This window comes from Heteronotia binoei, chromosome 12 (genome assembly GCF_032191835.1).
Source record: "Heteronotia binoei isolate CCM8104 ecotype False Entrance Well chromosome 12, APGP_CSIRO_Hbin_v1, whole genome shotgun sequence".
Taxonomy (NCBI): Eukaryota; Metazoa; Chordata; class Lepidosauria; order Squamata; family Gekkonidae; genus Heteronotia; species Heteronotia binoei.
The window spans coordinates 68,374,785-68,398,862 of NC_083234.1; positions in this window are offsets into that span (position 1 = coordinate 68,374,785).

The following is a 24,078-nucleotide window of genomic DNA, read 5'->3' on the forward strand; positions in this document are numbered from 1 at the left end:
CCCCTTTCAATGTGATGGCCAGAACTCCCTTGGAGTTCAATTATGCTTGTCACACCCTTGCTCCTGGCTCCGCCCCCAATGTCTCCTGGCTCCACCCCCAAAGTCTCCTGGCTCCATCCCCAAAGTCCCCAGAGATTTCTTGAATTGGACTTGGCAACCCTAGATGTAGTCAATCCTCCTGGAGCTTACAGTAGGCTCTTGGAGGATTGGATACACCAGGGGGATCTGGCCTAATATGCAAAGGAGTTCCTGCTACAAAGAAAGCCCTGGTACTAGGGATAAATGTATCCTGACCTGGATAGCTCAAGTTAGCCTGATATCATCACATCTTGGAAGCTAAACAGGGTCAGCCTTTGGATGAGAGAACACCAAGGAAGGCTAGGGTTTGTTATGCAGAGCCAGACATATTTTATGCATTTGAATTTTTTATTATTGTTGTTCCATGGACCTGCTCTGTGCTGCATTTCAGACCTTTTGAACTGAACTAGGAGAAAGTAGTTCTGGCCCTGGAGCACAGTTTATTCCCCTTCAAGGAGGAGCTGTGGCTCAGTGGGAAGGCCTCTGTTTTGATGATGATGACGATGACGGCGATATTGGATTTATATTCCACCTTCCACTCCATAGGGGAGGGACGGTGGCTCAGTGGTAGAGCATCTGCTTGGTAAGCAGAAGGTCCCAGGTTCAATCCCTGGCATCTCCAAAAAAGGGTCCAGGCAAATAGGTGTGAAAAACCTCAGCTTGAGACCCTGGAGAGCCGCTGCCAGTCTGAGAAGACAATACTGACTTTGATGGACCAAGGGTCTGATTCAGTATAAGGCAGCTTCATATGTTCATATGTATCTCAGAGTCTCAGAGCGACTCGCAATCTCCTTTACCTTCCTTCCCCACAACAGACACCCTGTGAGGTGGGTGGGGCTGCAGAGGGCTCTCACAGCAGCTGCCCTTTCAAGGACAACCTCTGCCAGAGCTATGGCTGACCCAAGGCCATTCCAGCAGCTGCAAGTGGAGGAGTGGGGAATCAAACCCGGTTCTCCCAGATAAGAGTCCGCACACTCAACCACTACAGGGGAAGAAGGTCTATGAGAGCTATGGCTGACCCAAGGCCATTCCAGAAGCTGCAAGTAGAGGAGTGGGGAATCAAACCCGGTTCTCCCAGCAGCTGCAAGTGGAGGAGTGGGGAATCAAACCTGGTTCTCCCAGATAAGAGTCCACGCACTTAACCACTACGCCAAACTGGCTCTCTTTTGCATGCAGAAGATCCCAGGTTCAATCCCCAGCATCTCCAGCTAAAAGGTCCAGGCAGTAGATAATGTGAAAGGCCTCTGACAGGAGATCCACAGCCAGTCTGAGTAGACAACACTGACCTTGATGGACTAATGGTCTCAGTATAAGGCAGCTTCATGTGTGAGAAAGTACTTATAGAATTGGGGTGCCCACAGTTTAGTGCAGCATTTTCGTTCTTTCTTTTTATCTACATGCAAATAACTATTGATGAAATACTGCAAAAAAAAAAAAGTGTGATTGTAGGCGTGATCCCATCCAGATTCTGTTGTGTGGTGTTGTATTGATGTGCTTTGTGAATCTGTGAATAGGTAAAGAATATTGATGTGACTGTATTTACGTCCACAATGTTCTATCAATATCCATGTGTACGTTAATAAAATTAGCAAAAGAAAGACATGGAGGAACTGAAAGCCACCATTAAAGGCTGATGGCCAGTGCTCTGTACAACATTTTGAAAGTAAAAAAAGAAACTATGGACTGTTCCTAAGAAAGCTGTTCCGCTTTTGAGAACAAAACCAGTTGGTTTGGGGCAGAAAAAATATTGGAGGAATTCAAGATAGAAGAACTATGGAGCATCCCCTTCTCAACAAATCTGAAGGCTCTTTTGGGAACATCCCTTCAATTCAGTGATAAAAAGTGAAGAAATACTTAAAGGAAAGTAGGCAAAGGGTTTTCTTGAAGACAGGCTTTTTCAGCCAGAGGTAGGTCAGTCGTGGAATTGCACAGGGATTAATCTTGGGCAGTGCTTTATGCTCTGTTTTATTGTGCTTTCATCCTACCCTAAGTCAATAATTAGGCATGCAAAAAGAGATTTTGAGGAGCAGGTTACTAAAAGCATCAAGACAAACACTAAACTGGATGTAGCAATGGCCACAGGAGTAAACAGCTTAAAAGGGGGATTAGAAAGATTCATGGAGGCCTCTATGCTCTGTTGTTGGCTCTCTAGAAGAACTGGTTGTCCAATGTGTGAAACAGGATGCTGTACTAGATAGACAATTTGATCCAGCAGTAGGGTTGCCAAGTCCTCCTCATCCCAGAGTGGGAGACCTATTGTACCATAGAGTTCCCCCTCCCAAATGGCTAGAGCATCTGCGGAAAACATAGAGTTTTCCCAGAAACGCCTAGAGTGGCCGCTGTGCGGCATCGCCGGTGCAATGACATCACTTCCGGGTGACATCATTGCGCCGACAATATAGGGGGAGGTTCCCCCCGCCAGCCCAATGGGAACCAGCAAGATGGGAACCTCCCAGGCAGGGAAACCCCTGCCCAGACTGGAGGCTTGACAGCCCTCTCCAGCAGGGCTCTTCCTGTGTTCTTGCCCAGTACTATAGAGTCTGGGCAAACTAGAATATATTAAACGCACTCAAAAGAGCCAACATCCAGTCAATGAACAGATAAGACTTATAAACTAACATACTTAAAAACTGCTAAACGCCCCTTTCTCTGCTGGATAATGCCTGCCATAAAGCATCAGCTTAAAGTTTAGATGTCGCAATGTGAGCAAATGTTTCCAATTTTGCCTTTTGGGAAAAAATCATCTGTGTTTTTCAGCGGACTTGGTTTTCCTCTTTCCACAGTTGGCTGTGTTGGGGTGAACAAAATATTTGTGATTTCTATATGCCCTTTAGATGGTCATTATACATTCCATGCACATGTGATGCTGATTGGTCAATGCACCGATAACACTGGGGGAAATGGGGAATTTGTCAGGGAAAATTCTCTGTGTGGCACAAAAATGACAGAATTGGTTGGATTTAGACAAGGATGAAATATGATTCAAAGGGATTTGGGGCTGAAACAGTAGGAGGAAAAGCATTTCAAAAGCATCCCTAGCTGTGATGGATTCCTGGGTCACTATCATTCCTGCTCCCTCCCCAAGCACTGGGGAATTTCCCCCATTGTTTACAAATCAAGTATTGTGAGGTTTCCTGCAGAGGAGAGAACATACAAATATATAGGGCTTTTTTTTGTAGCAGGAACTCCTTTGCATATTAGGTCACAGTCTCTAATGTGGTCAATCTTCCTGAAGCTTGCAGTAGGCTCTGTACGAAGAGCCCTGTGAGCTCTTGGAGGATCGGCTACATCAGGGGTGTGTGGCCTAATATGCAAAGGAGTTCCTGCTACAAAAAAAGCCCTGTAAATATATAGTCATACAGCCTACAGTAGTACAAAGCTGGGCCAGGTCCAGGGCTGACCACTAGGCAAACCTAAGTGATTGCTTAGGGCGGCAGTCTTTGAGGGGTGCCAGAAAGGTGAGAGAAGCCTCCTCTACTGGCTTAAAGGGAAGCCTGGTATGAACTGTCTTCTAGAATCTCTATATCCATTAATCTGGTCTTCTGTAGCTACCATGATGGAACATCAATAAAATTTAATTTATATATATATAAAAAGAACATGGAAAGCTTTTCAAGAACTTATCAATTTTTATCTATACATTGTTCATTTTGAATGCCAATTCAGTGAAACAACTTAGACCTTTTACTTGGAAACCCAGTTTGGTGTAGTGGTTAAGAGCACAGAGTCTAATCTAGGAGAACTGGGTTTGATTCCCCCCTCTTCCACATGCAGGTCCTGGGAGACCTTGAGCAAACCACAGTTCTTGCAGAACTATTCTCTCAAGAGCAGTTCAACATTCTGTGTCACACAGCGGCCAAATATATATATATATATATATATATATATATATATATACACACACACACACACACACTGTGGCTAATAGCCACTGATGGACCTCTGCTCCATATTTTTATCTAACCCCTTCTTGAAGGTGGCTATGCTTGTGGACGCCACCACCTCCTGTGGCAGTGAATTCCACATGTTAATCACCCTTTGGGTGAAGAAGTACTTCCTTTTATCCGTTTTAACCTGTCTGCTCAGCAATTTCATCGAATGCCCACGAGTTCTTGTATTGTGAGAAAGGGAGAAAAGTACTTCTTTCTCTACTTTCTCCATCCCATGCATTATCTTGTAAACTTCTATCATGTCACCCCTCAGTCGACGTTTCTCCAAGCTAAAGAGCCCTAAGCGTTTCAACCTTTCTTCATAGGGAAGGTGTTCCAGCCCTTTAATCATTTTAGTTGCCCTTTTCTGAACTTTCTCCAATGCTATAATATCCTTTTTGAGGTGCGGCGACCAGAACTGCACACAGTACTCCAAATGAGACCGCACCATCGATTTATACAGAGGCATTATGATACTGGCTGATTTGTTTTCAATTCCCTTCCTAATAATTCCCAGCATGGCGTTGGCCTTTTTTATTGCAAACGCACACTGTCTTGACATTTTCAGTGAATTATCTACCATGACCCCAAGATCTCTCTCTTGGTCAGTCTGTGCCAGTTCACACCCCATCAACTTGTATTTGTAGCTGGGATTCTTGGCCCCAATGTGCATTACTTTGCACTTGGCCACATTGAACCGCATCTGCCACGTTGACGCCCACTCACCCAGCCTCAACAGATCCCTTTGGAGTTCCTCACAATCCTCTCTGGTTCTCACCACCCTGAACAATTTAGTGTCATCCGCAATTTTGGCCACTTCACTGCTCACTCCCAACTCTAAATCATTTATGAACAAGTTAAAGAGGATGGGACCCAGTACCGAGCCCTGAGGCACCCCACTGCTTACCGTCCTCCACTGCGAAGACTGCCCATTTATACTCACTCTCTGCTTCCTATTACTCAGCCAGTTTTTGATCCACAAGAGGACCTGTCCTTTTACTCCATGACTCTCAAGCTTTCTAAGGAGCCTTTGATGAGGAACTTTATCAAAAGCTTTCTGGAAGTCAAGGTAAACAACATCTATCGGGTCTCCTTTGTCCACATGTTTGTTCACCCCCTCAAAGAAATGTAACAGGTTAGTGAGGCAAGATCTTCCCTTGCAGAACCCATGCTGAGTCTTCCTCAATAACCCGTGTTCATCAATGTGCCTACTCATTCTGTCCTTGATAATGGTTTCTACCAACTTTCCCGGTATTGAAGTCAGACTGACTGGCCTGTAATTTCCCGGATCTCCTCTGGAACCCTTTTTAAAGATGGGGGTGACATTTGCTACCTTCCAGTCCTCAGGAACGGAGGCAGATTTCAATGAAAGATTACAGATTTTTGTTAGAAGATCCACAAGTTCAACTTTGAGTTCTTTCAGAACTCTCGGATGTATGCCATCCGGACCCGGTGACTTATTAGTTTTTAATTTGTCTATCAGTTGTAGGACCTCCTCTTTTGTCACCTCAATCTGACTCAGGTCTTTCAACACCCCTTCCAATATTAGTGGTTCTGGGGCGGGCAAACACTTCTCATCTTCCACGGTGAAGACGGAGGCAAAAAATGCATTCAGCTTCTCAGCCATTTCCCCATCCTCCTTCAGTAATCCTTTTACCCCATGGTCATCCAAGGGCCCCACTGCTTCCCTGGCTGGTTTCCTACTTCTAATATATTTGAAGAAATTTTTATTGTTGGTCTTTATGTTTTTTGCAATATGCTCCTCATAGTCCCTTTTTGCCTGCCTGATCACAGTCTTGCATTTGATTTGCCACTGCCTGTGTTCCCTTTTATTAATCTCACTTGGACTGGTTTTCCACCGCTTAAAGGAGTCCTTCTTACCTTTTACAGCTTCCATTACTTTGTTTGTTAACCATGCTGGCCTCTTCTTATACCTGTTTGTGCCTTTCCTAACTTGTGGTATGTATTTTATCTGAGCTTCTAGGATTATAGTTTTAAATAGTCTCCAAGCTTCCCCAAGGGTTTTGACCGTATTTACCTTTCCTTTCAGTTTCCTCCTCACATGCCTCCTCATCTCAGAGAATTTACCCCTTTTAAAGTTAAATGTGGTTGTGGCGGTCTTTTTGGGCAACTCCCTATTTATACAAATGGTGAAATCAATAACATTATGGTCACTGTTCCCAAGCGGCGCAATCACTTTTACGTCTCTCACCAAGTCTTGGGCATTACTTAGGACCAGATCCAGGATCGCCCCACCCCTGGTAGGTTCTGAGACCATCTGCTCCATAGCACAGTCATTGAGAGCATCAAGAAACTCAATCTCTTTCTCTCGACCAGAACACATATTGACCCAATCAATCTGCGGGTAGTTAAAATCACCTATTACGACACAGTTTTTACGTTTAGCCGCTATCTTTAATCCCTCCATCATATTATAATCGTCCTCTCTCTTTTGATTTGGTGGGCGATAACAAACTCCCATAGTTAAATTTCCTTTTGGGCCCTCTATTTCAACCCAAAGCATTTCTAAAAGGGAATCTAATTCTCTGACCTCAGTCTTACTGGACCGTATATCCTCTCTGACATACAGAGCCACCCCACCTCCAACCCTTCCCTCCCTATCCTTCCGATATAACTTATATCCAGGAATCACCGTGTCCCACTGATTCTCCTCATTCCACCAAGTTTCTGAAATTCCCACAATGTCTATGTTTTCTCCCAACACTAAACATTCCAATTCACCAATTTTACTTCGGACACTTCTAGCATTTGCATACAAACATTTATAATTTCCCAAGCAAGCTAGGCCCGCCACCTCTCTCCTGCCGCCTCGAGACTCTAGCAGACAGTCCATACTGTTTGTCACCATCACAGTGGACAACTCTGATCCGTTACTCGGTAGAAAAATAGAAGCCAACCCTTCATCTCTTTGAGACGAGTCCTCCCGAACCAGAGACATTCCATCTCCTGTCGGCTTTCCCCCAAGATTTAGTTTAAAAACTGCTCTGCCACCTTTTTGATTTTAAGCGCCAGCAGCCTGGTTCCATCCGGAGACAAGTGGAGACCGTCTCTTTTGTACAGCTCCGGCTTGTTCCAGAAAGCATCCCAGTGCGTAACAAACTTAAACCCTTCCTCCTTACACCATCGTCTCATCCACACATTGAGACTTCTAATTTGCGCCTGTCTCTCCTGCCCTGCACGTGGAACAGGTAGCACTTCCGAGAAGGCCACCTTGGAGGTCCTGGCCTTAAGTCTCCCACCTAGCAGCCTAAATTTCTCCTCCAGGACCTCACGACTGCATTTCCCCACATCGTTGGTGCCAACATGCACCATGACCACAGGCTCCTCCCCAGCACTGTCTATCAGCCTATCTACTACACGCGTAATGTCCGCTACCTTCGCACCAGGCAGGCAAGTCACCATACGGTCAATACGCGGTTTCGCCACCCAGCTGTCTACTTGCCTAAGGATCGAATCACCAACTACCAAGACCCCCCCTCTCCCCCTGCCCAGGGATGGTTCCTTGGTGCGAAAGGATACCCGCTCACCAACCGAAGAAGAGGTCCCTTCTGAGGGCGCATTCCCCTTATCCTCAGCAAGGTGCCCTGTTCCCTCCAGACCCTCACGCTCTCTGGCAGCAACGGGGCTGCCACATTCAGAGTGGGGCTCATCTAATACGCCCCCAAGAGTCTTCCCCAATTGCCTAACTGACCGTCTCTGCTTCTCCAGGGCAGTCACCTCGGCCTCAAGGGTACGAACTCGTTCCCTGAGGACCAGGAGCTCCTTGCATCGAGCACACACCCAAGACTTCTGTCCTGTGGGCAGATAGTCATACATGTGACACTCAGTGCAAAACACTGGAAAGCCCCCACCCCCCTGCTGGCATTCTACCTTCATGATATATATATTAAATATACAGTCCTCTTTAAATGCTGTTGTTTACGTGGCTCCCCTTCTGGAAGGTCAACTTACCTTATTGGGAGAACAAGGAAATCAGGGATCTGGGTTCCTGGTCCTTAGGAAGCCCCCAGGCAAAGAGCCACAGGCCAAGAGCCCTTTAGCTCTCACCCTTCGGCTCGCGCCAAAGGCTCGCGCCTTTGGCAAGGCGCAGCTTAAAATGCAAAGAGGGTGGAGCAGACCACTCCTAAGCAATCATCAACAATTACTCTCAATCAATCAATCAATCACTTTCACCTTTAGCCCACTCACCCAAACGTACAGCAGTTCCCTAGCTATCACAACTCAGCCTTTTCAGCAGTCACCCAAGCCTCAGAATGAAGTCTTTCAAAACGCAGAAATTCTTAGCAACTTCTCCAGCTGTCTCAGCTTATCAGAGCTGCTCTGCTCTGTTCTGTTCCTCTCAGGCCTCTCTGAGATGTGCTCAGCCTTTGGCAAGGCGCAGCTTAAAATGCAAAGAGGGTGGAGCAGACCACTCCTAAGCAATCATCAACAATTACTCTCAATCAATCAATCAATCACTTTCACCTTTAGCCCACTCACCCAAACGTACAGCAGTTCCCCAGCTATCACAACTCAGCCTTTTCAGCAGTCACCCAAGCCTCAGAATGAAGTCTTTCAAAACGCAGAAATTTTTAGCAACTTCTCCAGCTGTCTCAGCTTATCAGAGCTGCTCTGCTCTGTTCTGTTCAGCTAATTTATGGATAGTTGTTTGACCACTTGGCTGGAATGCCAGCCTCCAGGTACTTAAGAGAAGCCATGTTGGATCAGGCCAACAGCCCATGCAGTCCAATACTCTGTATCACACAGTGGCAAAAAAACACCAAACAAACTCAGGCACCATCAGGAGGTCCATCAGTGGAGCCAGTTTATCTGTGATAATCTGGAAGCCAAACCTCCTTGTTCCACATACTAACCACTGTTGAAACAAACCATAGTTTCACAGGGCATCTGAACTGAGCCAGTATCTGGCAAAACACAGCACCATCTTCCAAATGCAAAGAACATAGTTTGGTTGTTTTAAAAAAAAAATCACAGAATCTTTGTTCAGAAACTTGAAGTGTATCCCCCGCCCTGAAATCCTATTGCTTGCACCTTCTCTCCTGCTACAGATCAAAACAGTTTAGTGCTGATATATTTTCCCGCGCACTCTTTTTTATGAATTCTTTTTATGGAAATTGTAGTTCTCAGCATGTCTTCCACAATTAAATGATCCCTCCAGATGCTGTCCATTCGGTGGAGTATATTTTGAGTCACTCTGGCTGCACTTTGCTGTTGAAATTCTCTTGGGCTTTTGGAGGGCAGAAGAAAAGAAGAGAAAAATCTACAGTAAACAAAGACACAGAGACTTTTTATACAGGCACTGTTTATATCCAATAGTCTCAAGAGGTGAAACTTTCAGCTTCTTTGTTCAGTGGCCTTGTTGAAAAGCTGTCATTAAAACAAGACTTCTTGGTGAGTTTTAAAATCTGATTATGGGATGTTATCCATTTTCTTTCTGCAATATTTCTTTCTAAATGTTTCCTTCTTAAAAACAAACCTGGAGGTTTTTGTTGTTTTTTTTAAAAAAAAACAGGAACGCAGTTCTGGCTCACTTGTGTCAGGTGGTGCGGCCTAAAATGCAAATGAGTTCCCACTGTGAAACAATGGTGATGTCAGGATGTGTAGCTAATATGCAAATGAGTTCCTGCTGGGCTTAAGAACATAAGAGAAGCCATGTTGGATCAGGCCAACGGCCCATCAAGTCCAACACTCTGTGTCACACAGTGGCAAAAAATTTTATATACACACATACACTGTGGCTAATATCCACTGATGGACCTGTGCTCCATATTTTTATCTAAACCCTTCTTGAAGGTGGCTATACTTGTGGCCGCCACCACCTCCTGTGGCAGTGAATTCCACATGTTAATCACCCTTTGGGTGAAGAAGTACTTCCTTTTATCCGTTTTAACCTGTCTGCTCAGCAATTTCATCGAATGCCCACGAGTTCTTGTATTGTGAGAAAGGGAGAAAAGTACTTCTTTCTCTACTTTCTCCATCCCATGCATTATCTTGTAAACCTCTATCATGTCACCCCTCAGTCGACGTTTCTCCAAGCTAAAGAGTCCCAAGCGTTTCAACCTTTCTTCATAGGGAAAGTGCTCCAGCCCTTTAATCATTCTAGTTGCCCTTCTCTGGACTTTCTCCAATGCTATAATATCCTTTTTGAGGTGCGGCGACCAGAACTGCACACAGTACTCCAAATGAGACCGCACCATCGATTTATACAGGGGCATTATGATACTGGCTGATTTGTTTTCAATTCCCTTCCTAATAATTCCCAGCATGGCGTTGGCCTTTTTTATTGCAAACGCACACTGTCTTGACATTTTCAGTGAGTTATCTACCACGACCCCAAGATCTCTCTCTTGGTCAGTCTCTGCCAGTTCACACCCCATCAACTTGTATTTGTAGCTGGGATTCTTGGCCCCAATGTGCATTACTTTGCACTTGGCCACATTGAACCACATCTGCCACGTTGACACCCACTCACCCAGCCTCAACAGATCCCTTTGGAGTTCCTCACAATCCTCTCTGGTTCTCACCACCCTGAACAATTTAGTGTCATCCGCAAACTTGGCCACTTCACTGCTCACTCCCAACTCTAAATCATTTATGAACAAGTTAAAGAGCATGGGACCCAGTACCGAGCCCTGCGGCACCCCACTGCTTACCATCCTCCACTGCGAAGACTGCCCATTTATACTCACTCTCTGCTTCCTATTACTCAGCCAGTTTTTGATCCACAAGAGGCTTTTTCTACAGAAAAAAAAAAGCCCCGCAAATCTGAATTTCTGTCTTTTAAATTTATGGGCAAATACGGCTGCCAAGCCCTCAGTCAGGGCGGGGCTTCCTCCACCCGGGAGGTTCCCAACCCACCAGCCCACATTGGGCCAGCAGACGGAACTTCCCCCTACGTCACCGGTGTGATGACATCACCCGGAAGTGACAACATCATGCTGGCGACGGTGCACACAGTGCTGTAGGCATTTCTGGAAAAACTCTATGGTTTTCCCGGATGCTCTAGCTATTTGGATGGAAAACTCTATGGTACAATAGGCTCCAGGACACAGGGGACTTGGCAACCCTTTGGGCAAATAGGTCCATTTAGATGAATATGTATAATGCTGTCAGAAGACTGGTCTATCTATCCTGTTATTAGTCACCTAACCAGTTTAATCCAGTATGATGTACTCTGCTGAGTCAGTGTGGTTTAGTAACTACATTGCTGGAGCAGGATCTGAGAGATCAAAGTTTGAATCCCCATTCTATCATGGAAGTCTGCTAGGTGTCCTTAGGCCAGTCATACAACTCAGCCTAATCTACCTCACAGAGTCTTTTGTGAAGATAAAATGGAGAAGGGGAGAATTTTTTTTAAGCTGCTCCCCATTTGGGAGAAAAGTGAGGTATAAGTGAAGTAAATAAATATATACTCTTCATGGCAGCCTAAAGTTGCTAATGAGATCTATTTCAGTGGCTATTAGCCACAGCGTATTGTTGGGATTGGAACTCTCTGCCTGGGGCAGTGATGCTCTGTATTCTTGGTGCTTGGGAGGGACAACAGTGTAAAGACTTCTAGTGTCCTGGCCCCACAGATGGAACTCCTGATGGCACCCAGGTTTTTTGGCCCCTGTGTGTACAGTTGGACTGGGCCTTTGGCCTGATCCAACATGGCTTCTCTTATGTTCTTATTTCACTAAAGATATCAGAATTGCAATCCAAAATCCATTTTCCTGAGAATCAGCCCTATTGAATGACATGGGGCTTACTCCTGCCCAAACCTATCTAGGATTGCTCCCTTACAATGACATCCCAATCTGGATCAAATGAGTCTGGATCAAATGAGAAAATATGACCACTCCCCAGGCCATTGTACAGCAGGCAAAAAAGTACCCTCGTACCCTCGAATGTCAATTTGGAGGAGCCCCAAAATATTCCTTCTCAGTCAAGAGAAGAGGTTTGGGTACTGGAAAGAGTGCACCAGCCTTCTGGAAACCAAAACAGTCAAATAATACTAAAAAAAAAATGTACTGGAATGTTTGGGGAAAACACTGGAACAAAAGCCACTCAACATGAAGATTTAAGTAACTGTGAATAGTTTAAGAAATTCTTGTTGGCATGATAAGAACTAAAGTCTATTCATGTACTGATTTTATCTCAGAGTTTTTGGGTTGCATTGGGTTGCAACTGTTTTAAATTACTGGTTTTGATTTTTATATGTATTTTTTGTTGTGCATTGCCTAGAGCCCAGCATTGGCTGTAGGGTTGCCAATCCCCAGGTGGGGGCAGGGGATCCCCCGGTTTCGAGCCCCCCCCCCCGCTTTAGGGTCATCAGAAAGCGGGGGGAGGGGAGGGGAATGTCTGCTGGGAACTCTATTATTCCCTATGGAGATTTATTCCCATAGAAAATCATGGAGAATTGATCTGCGGGTATCTGGGGATCTGTGGGGAGGCTGTTTTTTGAGGTAGAGCCACCAAATTTTCAGTATAGTATCCAGTGCCTCTCCACAAAATACCCCCCAAGTTTCAAAACGATTGGACCATGGAGTCCAATTCTATGAGCCCCAAAAGAAGGTGCCCCTATCCTTCATTATTTCCTATGGAAGGAAGGCATTGAAAAGGTGTGCTTTCCCTTTAAATGTGATGGCCAGAACTCCCTTTGGAGTTCAATTATGCTTGTCACAGCCTTGATCTTGGCTCCACCCCTAACGTCTCCTGGCTCCACCCCCAGAGTCTCCTGGCTCCACCCCCAAAGTCCCCAGATATTTCTTAAATTGGACTTGGCAACCCTAATTGGCCGGGATGAGGCGATTCACAAATTTAACTAATTTCATCATTATCATCATCATCATCAATATTGAGTTACATCAGACATTTCCACCGCTGCTTTCACCTGACCTTTCCCCTCTATGTTGAAAAATATATTGTTAATTTAAAAATGTCTCAAGTGCCATTTTCAGTGGAAAAATTAAAGGGTGATCCCAACCCTTCCCTCAGGATCCTGGGCTGAGCCAGCAGTAAAATATACTGAGACAGAGTAGGACAGTCAGAGTTCTTCAGGAAATGGAGGGAAAATCTTGCCTCTGAGGGAGGGAACAGGAGAAAGGTCAGATAGCTGCTCAGGGCCGGCCTTGCCACAAGGCAAACTAGGTGATTGCCTAGGGCGCTGGCTTTCTGGGTGAACCAAACTGGGAGTCTCCTATGTAACTTGGTGACATTAGCAGTGCGAGGAGTGGGGGAGGAGACGCAGCGCCAGAAGTTAGTCTTGCCTAGGGTGCCAAACAGTCTAGGGCTAGACCTATAGCCATCTTCTGATCGGCTGCTCCATGTAAGGTAGCTGACAGCTCCCCGAGAGCCAATGTTTTTTGTGTGCATTGTTTGAAAATTTGATGGGCATTGGGCACAAAGTGGCATCCAGAGCCCTATCATCTAGGAACAAAATTGACAGGTTTGGAGCAGGGTTCCCAACACTGCCTCAGCAAATGCTAGAGGTTTTGGGAAGTGGTGCCTGAGGAGGGCAGAGCCTGGGGGGGGGCGGGATGTAATGTCGCTTGGAGGCCATTTTTTCTCCCACTCCTCAGTTCTGGAGGTGGGAGGTAGGTAATTTCCTTCCTGGTTTGGAATAGCAGCTGCATGGATGGTACACTCGTCTCAAGCGCCTTCTTCCAGAGTGATGCCTCGGCTTACTAAGAACCTGAATTAACCTGAGTCACTTCTACTGATCCATCTGTCCTAACATTTTCTGCTGTTGCTGGGTGTAGCTCCTCAAGATTTAACAATGCAATCCTAAACAGTTCTTTTCCTGTAAGCCCATTGGAAATCAATAGGCTTAAAAGGGTAGAAGTCTATTTAGGAATGCCCCGCTAAGGCAAAGAAAGGCCCTGCGTTACATCAGATATTTTCTCACTGAAACTCAACCTTGGAGACTTCTGCATTCAAGGCATGTGCACAAGAGCGGAGCAACAGCCCTTCCCACACAACAAACAGAAACCTCAAATGGGGAAAACAGGGAGAAATGAAAAGAAACGGAACTCATAGCCTTAATGCAACTTTAGTTTGATTTTTTGAGGCGGGTGTAATGGAATCAAACCCACATCGGTAATAGCATTTTGCAGTTATCTAATTAATTCCTGATCAAATTGCACAGCACCAGCTTACTGGGAAATCTTTAACATTCTGTCTATAAAGTCCCATCACCCGCTGCTGTTGCTACTGTTGGGATGAAAGCGGTATGGTATTTGAAGAGGGAGCAGGAAAAACAAGCTACCAAATTGGACCCCTAAATACGAGGCCATAGAAAAATTCAGTGTATTGGCAATTTCTCTTTGACTGTGCCCGAATTCCACAAGTTCGACACCTCTAAGTTTGCAGAAAACTCTTTGGGCTGAAAACAAGGCGGTTCTACAGATCTGGTGACCAGGGGCCGTTGTGTAGAAAAATAGTTGGCAGAGCTCATTAGCATATGCTGCCCCCAAGCCAAAAGCAACCTGGTGCAAGAAAGAAGAGCCCCAGATGAGCAAGGCCTGCTTGGGCTGGCTAGAGATGCAGCCAACCAAAGCCGGCCTCGCTCACCTTGGCTTCTCCTAGGCTTCCCAATCCCCAGGTTCCAGCAGGGGATACCCCGATTTTACAAGTTTCCCCCTACTCCCAGCCAGCTGGCTGGTGGGGGAAGCCCCACCCCCACAGCCACCATGCAGCTCTAGATCTTGGGCAGGTTTAGAAACCTGCAAACAGGTCCGTTTCAAAATGTGTGTGTGTGCCTTTAAAGTTGAGCAGGAAGTACTTCATGGGAAGGGTCAGCAACACAGTCCCTTGGTTTGTGTTGCTTTCGTTTCAGAGCAACTAAGAGTATGTGTGTGAGAGAGAGAGAGAGAGAGCAGTGTAGCCCCTGTTCTTTTCAGATGTCGTTGTAGAGGAACCAGTAAATGTATGTGTGTGAGAGGGGGGGGGGGGTTGCCAATCCTCAGGTTTGGAGGCGTTCCCCCTCCCTTTCTTTAGGGTCATCAGAAAGCAGCGAAGAGGGGAGGGAAATGTCTACTGGCAATTTGGGGAGGGATGGTAGCTCAGTGGTAGAGCATCTGCTTTGTAAACAGAAGGTCTCAGGTTCAATCCCCGGCATCTCCAACTAAAAAGGATCCAGGCAAGTAGGAGTGAAAATCCTCAGCTTGAGATCCTGGAGAGCCGCTGCCAGTCTGAGTAGACAATACTGACTTTGATGGACCCAGGATCTGATTCAGTATAAGGCAGCTTCATATGTTCATATTCCCTATGGAGAATGATTCCCATAGGGAATAATGGGGAATTGATCCGCAGGTATCGGGGGCTCGGGGGGGGGGATGTTCTTTGAGGTAGAGGCACCATATTTTCAGTATAGCATCTTGTGCCCTCCTCAAAATACCCCCCCAAGTTTCAAAATGATTGGACTAGGGGGTCCAGTTCTATGAGCCCCAAAAGAAGGTGCCCCTATCCATCATTTCCTATGGAAGGAAGGCATTTAAAAAGGTGTGCTGTCTCTTTAAATGTGATGGCCAGAACTCCCTTGAAGTTCAATTATGTTTGTCACACCCTTGCTCCTGGCTCTGCCCCCAATGTCTCCTGGCTCCACCCCCAAAGTCTCCTGGCTCCACCCCCAAAGTCCCCAGATATTTCTTGAATTGGACTTGGCAACCCTAGGCTCTCCTGGGCTTCCCACACACCCCCCCCCAGTCAAAAGGCCAGCCCAAAATCACATAAGAAGTGGAGAAAGGGTGGCGTGGACTTCTCTAGGAGTCAATGAAGGCTGCTGGGGGTGTGGCAAAGCCTCTGGTGGCTGGCTGGCTGCCCGCTCTCCTGATCCAGGGATTGTTATGCAGCTGCACCTACTATTCAATTGACAAGGTAAGTGGGGAGGAAGAGGGAGAACCATCAGAAAGGTTCAGGAGCTGCACTCCTGTGAGCTCCTGCTGAATCTGAGGCCTGTTGGTGACTACCCCCACTTTTGCAGGAGGAAAAAAATCACAGGATTTGTTCTGACCCACTCCCCCATACCCTGACATCTTCCCTGAAAACTCCAGATAAGTTATGTATGTGTGAACTAGTCTTACCAGCCCCATGCTCTAGCTCCTGCCCTCTGTGCGACAGAAAGAAGGGGAAATGGGAGGGGGGGAGATGTCAACACGATGCTGTGATGTCACTTCTGGTTGAGTGGACATACCATAGAGATTAGAGAAGTTGGCAGCCAGCCAGCCCACAGCTGTGGTTCACCTGGCCCTCTCTCCGCAGACATGTTGTCTAAGTACCCCACTGGCTCCACAGAAACTGAATGCCGCATTAAGTTGCTGCTGGCTGTGTTCCAATGCTATGCCAGTCGTGATGGAAACGCTGCTTCCCTCTTCAAGTTGGAGTTCCTGAAGTTCACAAGCACTGAGCTGGCATCTTTCATGAAGAACCAGAAGGACCCAGCCGTCCTGGACTGCATGATGAAGAAATTCAACATGAATTGTGATGGCCAATTGGACTTTGCCAAATTCTTGAACCTCACTGGTGGCCTGGCACAGGCCTGCCATGTTCAAGTGCTGTCATCCCTGAACAGCAGTGGACCCCAGAGACTATGATCCATTCCCTCCGTGAAATCCCAAACATTTCAGAAAACCAATCTCTCTGTGTGACCAAAATCAGACTGTAAAGTACTGGGGTCGGCGCAGTAAGAGACCAGAGTCGGAGAGTGATTTCAGTAAGCTTTACTTCAGGAACACCAACACAAACTGAGCTCTATTCAAACCTCCTGCTCCTTTATACAATTCTTGCCCCCTTCTGATTGGACCTTAACTATGTACATGGATTGGCTATTTACAGAGGCCTAAGGGCCTATCAGGGTACAGTATGAGCCTAGATGTTGATTGGCTACTTATGTTTCAATCCTTCCCCTGATTGGGCACGCTTAGGCCTTCTCTGGAACCCTGGTGTGGAGTACAAGCTTGGCTTGTTCAGCTTCCCTCCAAAAGTAACAGTTCCCTCCAAAAGTAACAGTTCTCCATTTGAACCTAGGACACAACACAGACATTGTGATAAAAGCAGTACCATCTACATTTTTATCAATAAAATGGATGTGACATTTTACAAAAAGAGAGATTAGGGAAATCCTAGAGTGTTGCTGATGTTGTGATGTCACAACACTTGCAATGCTTCACCGAACTCTGATTCTGAAACGCTCCCAGGGATTGCACACAGAGGGCTGGCAACCTGAGCTGAGAACTTGTGCATGAGTCCATACGCACAAAAACCAATGCTACTAGTCAATGCTATGGGCATTGAGCTCCCAGCTTTGGATGGTGCCACATTGGTGCCAGCCCAACGGGTGAGGAGCTTGGGAATGACCTTGGATGCCTCCCTTTCCATGGAGGCCCAGATCACAATGGTTGCCAGGTCTGCCTTTTGTTATCTTCGGCAGATCAGGCAGCTAGCACCATATCTATCCCCCCAGGACCTGGCTACAGTGATCTATTCTATGGTCACTTCCAGACTAGACTACAGTAACTCGGTGTACGCTGGCTTACCCTTGAGACTGATCCGGAAACTGCAGCGGGTGCAGAATGTGGCAGCTCACCTGCTGACTGCACCACCTTTACGGGTGGGCATTCGGCCGGCGCTCCACAGTCTGCACTGGCTGCCCATCGAGTACCGGATCCGCTTCAAGGTTCTAGTGCTAACATTTAAAGCCTTACACGGCTTAGGACCAACATACCTGCCGGACCGCCTCTTTCCATATACACCCAGGAGGTTGTTACGTTCGGCCTCCCAACACCTGTTGGCCATCCCCGGCCCAAGAGACGCCCACCTCGCCTCAACTAGGGCCAGGGCTTTTTCAGTCCTGGCCCCAAACTGGTGGAATCAGCTCCCTATTGAGAGCCGGGCCCTGCCTGGCTTATTAGCCTTCCGTAGGGCCTGTAAAACGGAGCTGTTCTGCCAGGCTTTTAGCTGAGGCTGCGGGCGTCTATTGCCCCCCCATTCGGAATAAAGAGACATACAACAAATTGGTAGAAAGGGCCACTTTATTAAATAATGGCAATGGGGAAAAAACATGGGGCCAGGATGAGCCAGGGGTCAACACCGAGACCACCTCCCCAACCTGAAACAGGGCGAGCCACAGGCCCCGGGATTGAGCCGATCCCACGGCTCAAAACCGGCCGGCCAGGCACAGATCCAGTCCACCTGAGCTCCACCCTCCCCGTGCCGTACAGCCTGGGCTGTGGACCACTCCCTAATGACTGGATCACCAGGCTTCCCTGGAGCCAACCTTGCGCCGTACAGCATAGGTTCCCCAGGTAGGCCCTGCACCCCCAAAGGTGCGTTGCCATGTGCGCTCACCGAAATGCCCCCAATAGAACATGTCCCCAAGGGTAAACCTGCCAGTGACCTATGAATAGCACCGCCAAAGCCAATTGCCAGCACACCTCCCGCAGTGTAAGGTAGGCAAAAACACTCCCAAACCAGCCAATCGTTTGGAAGCGAAAAATTCCTACCTGGCCCCGCAATGGCGACCAGCCTATGCCTACACTGCATGAAGGGCGGGCGGGCGGGCCAACAAACACCTACTTTTCGGACTGCGCCACAAGGGGACGGGCCAGCCTATATAAGGCTGCCCGCCCCCAGGCAGCAGGGTAAAACCATTGTCTCCCATCCTGCAGGGGAGGCAATGGACGGCCCCCAGCCTAAGGCGGCCTATGGGTCGCTCGGCTGGGAAGTGCCGAATTGCCCCCCCATTCGGAATAAAGAGACATACAACAAATTGGTAGAAAGGGCCACTTTATTAAATAATGGCAATGGGGAAAAAACATGGGGCCAGGATGAGCCAGGGGTCAACACCGAGACCACCTCCCCAACCTGAAACAGGGCGAGCCACAGGCCCCGGGATTGAGCCGATCCCACGGCTCAAAACCGGCCGGCCAGGCACAGATCCAGTCCACCTGAGCTCCACCCTCCCCGTGTCGTACAGCCTGGGCTGTGGACCACTCCCTAATGACTGGATCACCAGGCTTCCCTGGAGCCAACCTTGCGCCGTACAGCATAGGTTCCCCAGGTAGGCCCTGCACCCCCAAAGGTGCGTTGCCATGTGTGCTCACCGAAATGCCCCCAATAGAACATGTCCCCAAGGGTAAACCTGCCAAGGACAGCGCCAAGCCTCAGCTTAGGCGACTGACCCCCCACAAGCCAGGACATGCTCTAACCCATGCCTGAGGTCGGCCAAAAAGACCTCGTTGCCCTTCCTAGACAAGTGGACCCCGTCGGGCCGGTACAGTTCGGCACGTTTGGCCCGAATAGAAGGATGCGGAACATACTTTCCCAAACCCGCCTCCATGGCGATACGCAAGGCTCTATTAGCCTTCATCCTCGCCCGCTCCAGGCCCTCCGGGTCCCATGCCGCCCGCCACACCCGGCGCGGCAACATGGCCGACCACAGGACGAGGACGCCGGGCCACCTGCGCTTTATCAGGGTGATATCATCCCAGGCCTGAATTGATAGGGCCTTACCCTTGACTAGGCCCAAATCATTCTCCCCCAGGTGAATCACCAAGATATGCGGGGGCAGGCCCCTCCTCTCCTTGAACAAAAGCGAGAGGAGTCCTGCCCACCTCATTCCACGCCGGCCTTGCCACTCAATCGTGGCCTGCTCACTCAGGCCCAACTGAGGTCCTCCTGGCATCCGACGTGCCTGATGTGCCGCCCAGAAGACAATACTGTGGCCGCAGATGAGGATCCTCCTCCTCTCCCGGCCAGCCACAGCACCTAAGAAGAAACAGTAAATTCAACAATATTAATAACCAACATAACTAAAAACTCCATGGATACTTACGGCACCAGGGGGCGAATGTAAGACCTGAAGGCCCGGGACCTCCAACGGCCCACCCGGCGAATGGCATCGCCTTCGTATCCCATAGCTGCGGCTGTAGAAGCCGCACCTATGCGGAAGGAGTGGGTACCAAACCGCACCCCACCAAGTCCCAGCTTCTTTAACGCCCGGGAAGTGACGGCCCAAAACTGAAAACGGGAAAGAGGGGTGTAGTCTTCATGGCAGAATAAGAAGCCGTTAGACTTGCCCCGCATGTCCAAATATAACTCCAAAGCCCGGACCGGGCATAACTCCTCGTCCCCGCAAGGGCCCAGGGTGATGACGCTCCCCCTCTGTTTCTGGTCAGTTTTGGACCTACGTACTCGGATAACGGCCTGTCCCCCGACCAAACTCACGTCACCCACCATCAGGGCCCTACCGGAAACGTCGTTGCGCGAGCAGGCCACCAACTCTGAGACCCTCAATGCTCCAAAAAAAGCGGTTAGAGCAGCTGCATGAAAAAGTGCCTGCTCGAAATTAGATCCGCAAACTACTGCCCATGTGGCATGAAGACCCCGCAAAATAGATGGGGATATTGGGACCCTATTATCAACCTGACGGCCCGCCTCGCGGGCCCACCCCTCTAACATTTTGACAACACGAAAGTCCTTGGTAAACTCTGGGTGCCCCTTGGACCTGCTGGCGAAGGCCAAGCCCGCCAACTGGCCCTTGATAGACTTGACGGACAGGCCACGCTCCTTCTGAAACACACAATATTGTAACAACTGCTCAACTGGGACCGGCCAACACGCCTCTAACCCGGCACCTGCTCTGAACATGGAAAACTGCTTTGCCGCCCGGTCATATGCCCTCCTTGTGCTGGGTGCAACCGCGAGTTGAATGGCCCTTGTCACTTCTTCCCTCCAATTCGCCACAGCTCCGCGGGCATTGGCACAGGACAACTGTCGGCCTCCGGGGCGAGTTGACGGAACCGCTCCATCTGTTGGCGAGACAGGGCGTCCGCCACTCCGTTATTAGACCCCGGAACGTGCCGGGCGGCAAAAAGCACATTCAATTCAAGACAGCGCAAAGTGAAACACCTAACCAAACCCATAACGGGGGGGGACCTAGACGTAAGGTGATTGACAACATGCACCACCGCCATGTTGTCGCACCAGAAGTGGACCGTATGATTGGCCAAGTCCCTACCCCAAATAAAAACGGCTACAACAATCGGAAAAAATTCCAAAAATGCTAGGTTGCGGATCAGATCGGAGGAGCGCCATTCAGCCGGCCACGGTTCTGCGCACCACTGGCCCCGAAAATAAACTCCAAACCCAGTGGACCCTGCCGCATCAGAAACTATCTGCAGTTCGGCCTCTAACAACATGACCTCCCGCCAGAAAGATGTCCCGTTGTAGCGGCGAAGGAAAGACTCCCACACCTCCAGATCCTCGCGCATACGCCGAGTTACCCGCGTAACATGGTGAGGCGAGCGCAACGCGGTCATGCCCTCGCAAAATTGCCTCAAAAAGGCTCTCCCGGGGGCAACTACCTTACATGCAAAGTTCAAATGGCCGACTAGCTTTTGCAGCTCGACCAACGAAATTTTTCTCCTCGCCTTCATGGCAGTCACCATTTCCCGCATGTTGCGCAGCTTGTCCGGGGGCAATCGCGAAGCCTGTTGAATGGTGTCCAATTGTATACCTAAGAAGGTTAACACCGTCGCAGGGCCCTCCGTTTTCTCTGGAGCCAGGGGCACACCCAAGTCCGCCGCAAGCCGCTCAAACGACCGCAACAAATAAGCACATTGGCCAGAACCCGCGGGGCCCACAAATAAAAAATCATCAAGATAATGCGCCGTGTCCCGCAAGCCCGTCCTGAATTGCAGTGCCCACTCCAAAAACGAACTAAAACGCTCAAAAGCGGAACAAGATACAGAACATCCCATGGGGAGGGCCCTATCCATATAGAAGCTACCCTCAAAACAAAAACCCAACAATTCAAAGTCCTCAGGGTGCACAGGCAGCAAACAAAAGGCAGATTTGATGTCACATTTGGCAACTTCAGCGCCCAGCCCACAATGCCGCACTATACGCACTGCCCGATCGAAGGATGTGTACCTAACTGAGCAAAGCTCGTCGGGGATGGCATCATTAACCGACTGGCCCCTTGGATACGACAAATGATGTATCAGTCGGTACTCCCCCGTAGCCTTCTTGGGTACCACCCCTAACGGGGAGACCCTCAAATTAGGGACTGGTGGCTCGGCAAAGGGGCCCAAAACCCTGCCCTCTGCGCATTCCTTCTGAATCTTCTTTCGCACCACGTGTTCTAACCCCTTAACCGACCTCAAATTGGAACACCTAAAGGGGGTACGAGGACCTTGGTATGGAATCCGAAACCCAAATTCAAAACCTTCCAACAAATAACGCTTATCCTCCAAACTTGGATAATAACGCAAAAGCTCAGTGAGAACCGCTATCCTGATGGGGCTGGGACCCTTTTCCAGGCGGCTGATTGGAGCCCCCGGGTCTCTTGAAACCCCCTCTCTGCTTTGACTTACTGCATGCCGTGAAGGCATGAGGACCTCCGCACACCGGGCATTCATGCCGGTACCTACAGAACTTCCGAGAGCACGCCCCCTGGGAGGTAAACTCCCAACAAAGCAGCCGAGGTTGAACCGACTGCCCCGCGGGTGCGCGGGGTACCGGTAGGGTGACTGGATTTCTGGACGATGTGGCCTCTGTCAGATCTCTCGCCCGCGTTAGGCTTAGCAGGAGCCATAAGCTGCAACCAGAGCTGTTGGCTGATCTGGTCCCAAGGTAGGTTAGGATTCACAGCGGCCCTCATCCGGAAGGCCTCGTCATACTGGAGCCATGCCCCACCCACAAAATCACTATAGGCGCGATAAATAATATCGCAGTATTGAAACAGCGGGGCCGCACGCCAGGGCTGAGCCCTGGCGACCACTCCCGCATAAATTAAAAACCCTGGCAACCAATTAGACCAGGACCGCTCAATTTTCCTTTTCCTGAGCTTCTCCTTATCCTTTTCGTCCATTTCCTCCTTCGGTTTCTTCTCCAACTCCCTAAAAAGTAGACTGAAAACGTCCACGTACTCGCCTTTCAATATCTTTTCTCTAGTCGCCGCCGTGAGGTGATCGCCTAGAGGTAAGGCCGAATCGCCAAAAGGAATGGCATGGAAAGGAACTGAAGCATAGGCCGAAGATGGATGGGCGGGAAGCCCCAACCCTCCCCACTGTTGAGCGTGCCACGGGAATGCGGGTGACAAAACAGTCTGGGAGCCCCAGGGAAGGGCGCCACCGCCTAAAGTGGTCGAAACACCCCCAGCAACATTAGGTTGGCCCCCTGCTATGGATGACGATGTGAAGGCAGACACAGGACCTGCTTGCCCCGACATTCCGGGCAGGAGATGTGGCCACACTACCTGCGACTGTTGACCCAACGGGGCCCCCCCTACAGGGCATTGGAAAGTCAGCCCTTGGGCTGGCACAGTTGAACCCGTCCCAGGTCCTACCACAGGGCCCCAAGGGCCCCAGGGCCACACCCCACCATGAGGCTGCAATGAGCACCTACCTTCCTGATGGTGTGGAACTACCGCCACCTCCTCAGGCTCCTGCCCTTGTTCCTCCTCCGGCGTCACCTGGTCTGCCGTCTCGCCGCTCCCGGCACCCTGTAGGGCAGATAAACGCGCCAGAACCTTCTTTTGAAATGCAATGGTCGCCGCCCTGCCGCCGCCCGTTAAGCCTGACACGCGACGTGATGGGCCCGCAACACCCTTTTCGCCCTCCAATGCAGCCAAACTCTCAAGAATAGCCAGGCGCGTGCTGGCATCGTCCCAATCCTCACTGGGGGGCTCAGCAGGAACTGGTCGTTTTGCAGGCTTTTTAGCCGGCTGTTTCCCCTTTGAAGGGCCCTGGCCCTTCTTTGGCGCCATTTCCCACCGATAGATGCAGTGCCCCACCCAACTGCCGTTGACCGTGTGGCCGTGGGACACCCTTATATCAAGCAGTCCGCCTCCCCACTCCTCAGCACGGTGGAAAGCACCAAGCCCCCAACTTCAGTCTTATCTATTCAGACTGTAGCAGCCCTCCAGGGTCTTAAACTGAGGCTTTTTTTTTTTTTTTTTAATATATATATATATGCCTGGCCCCTTAGAGCCGGAGACGTACCCAATAACGCTGCTACAGGGGGGGGGAGGGGAGGCTAGGGTAATGACCCAAAGGCCTCCGAATAAGCG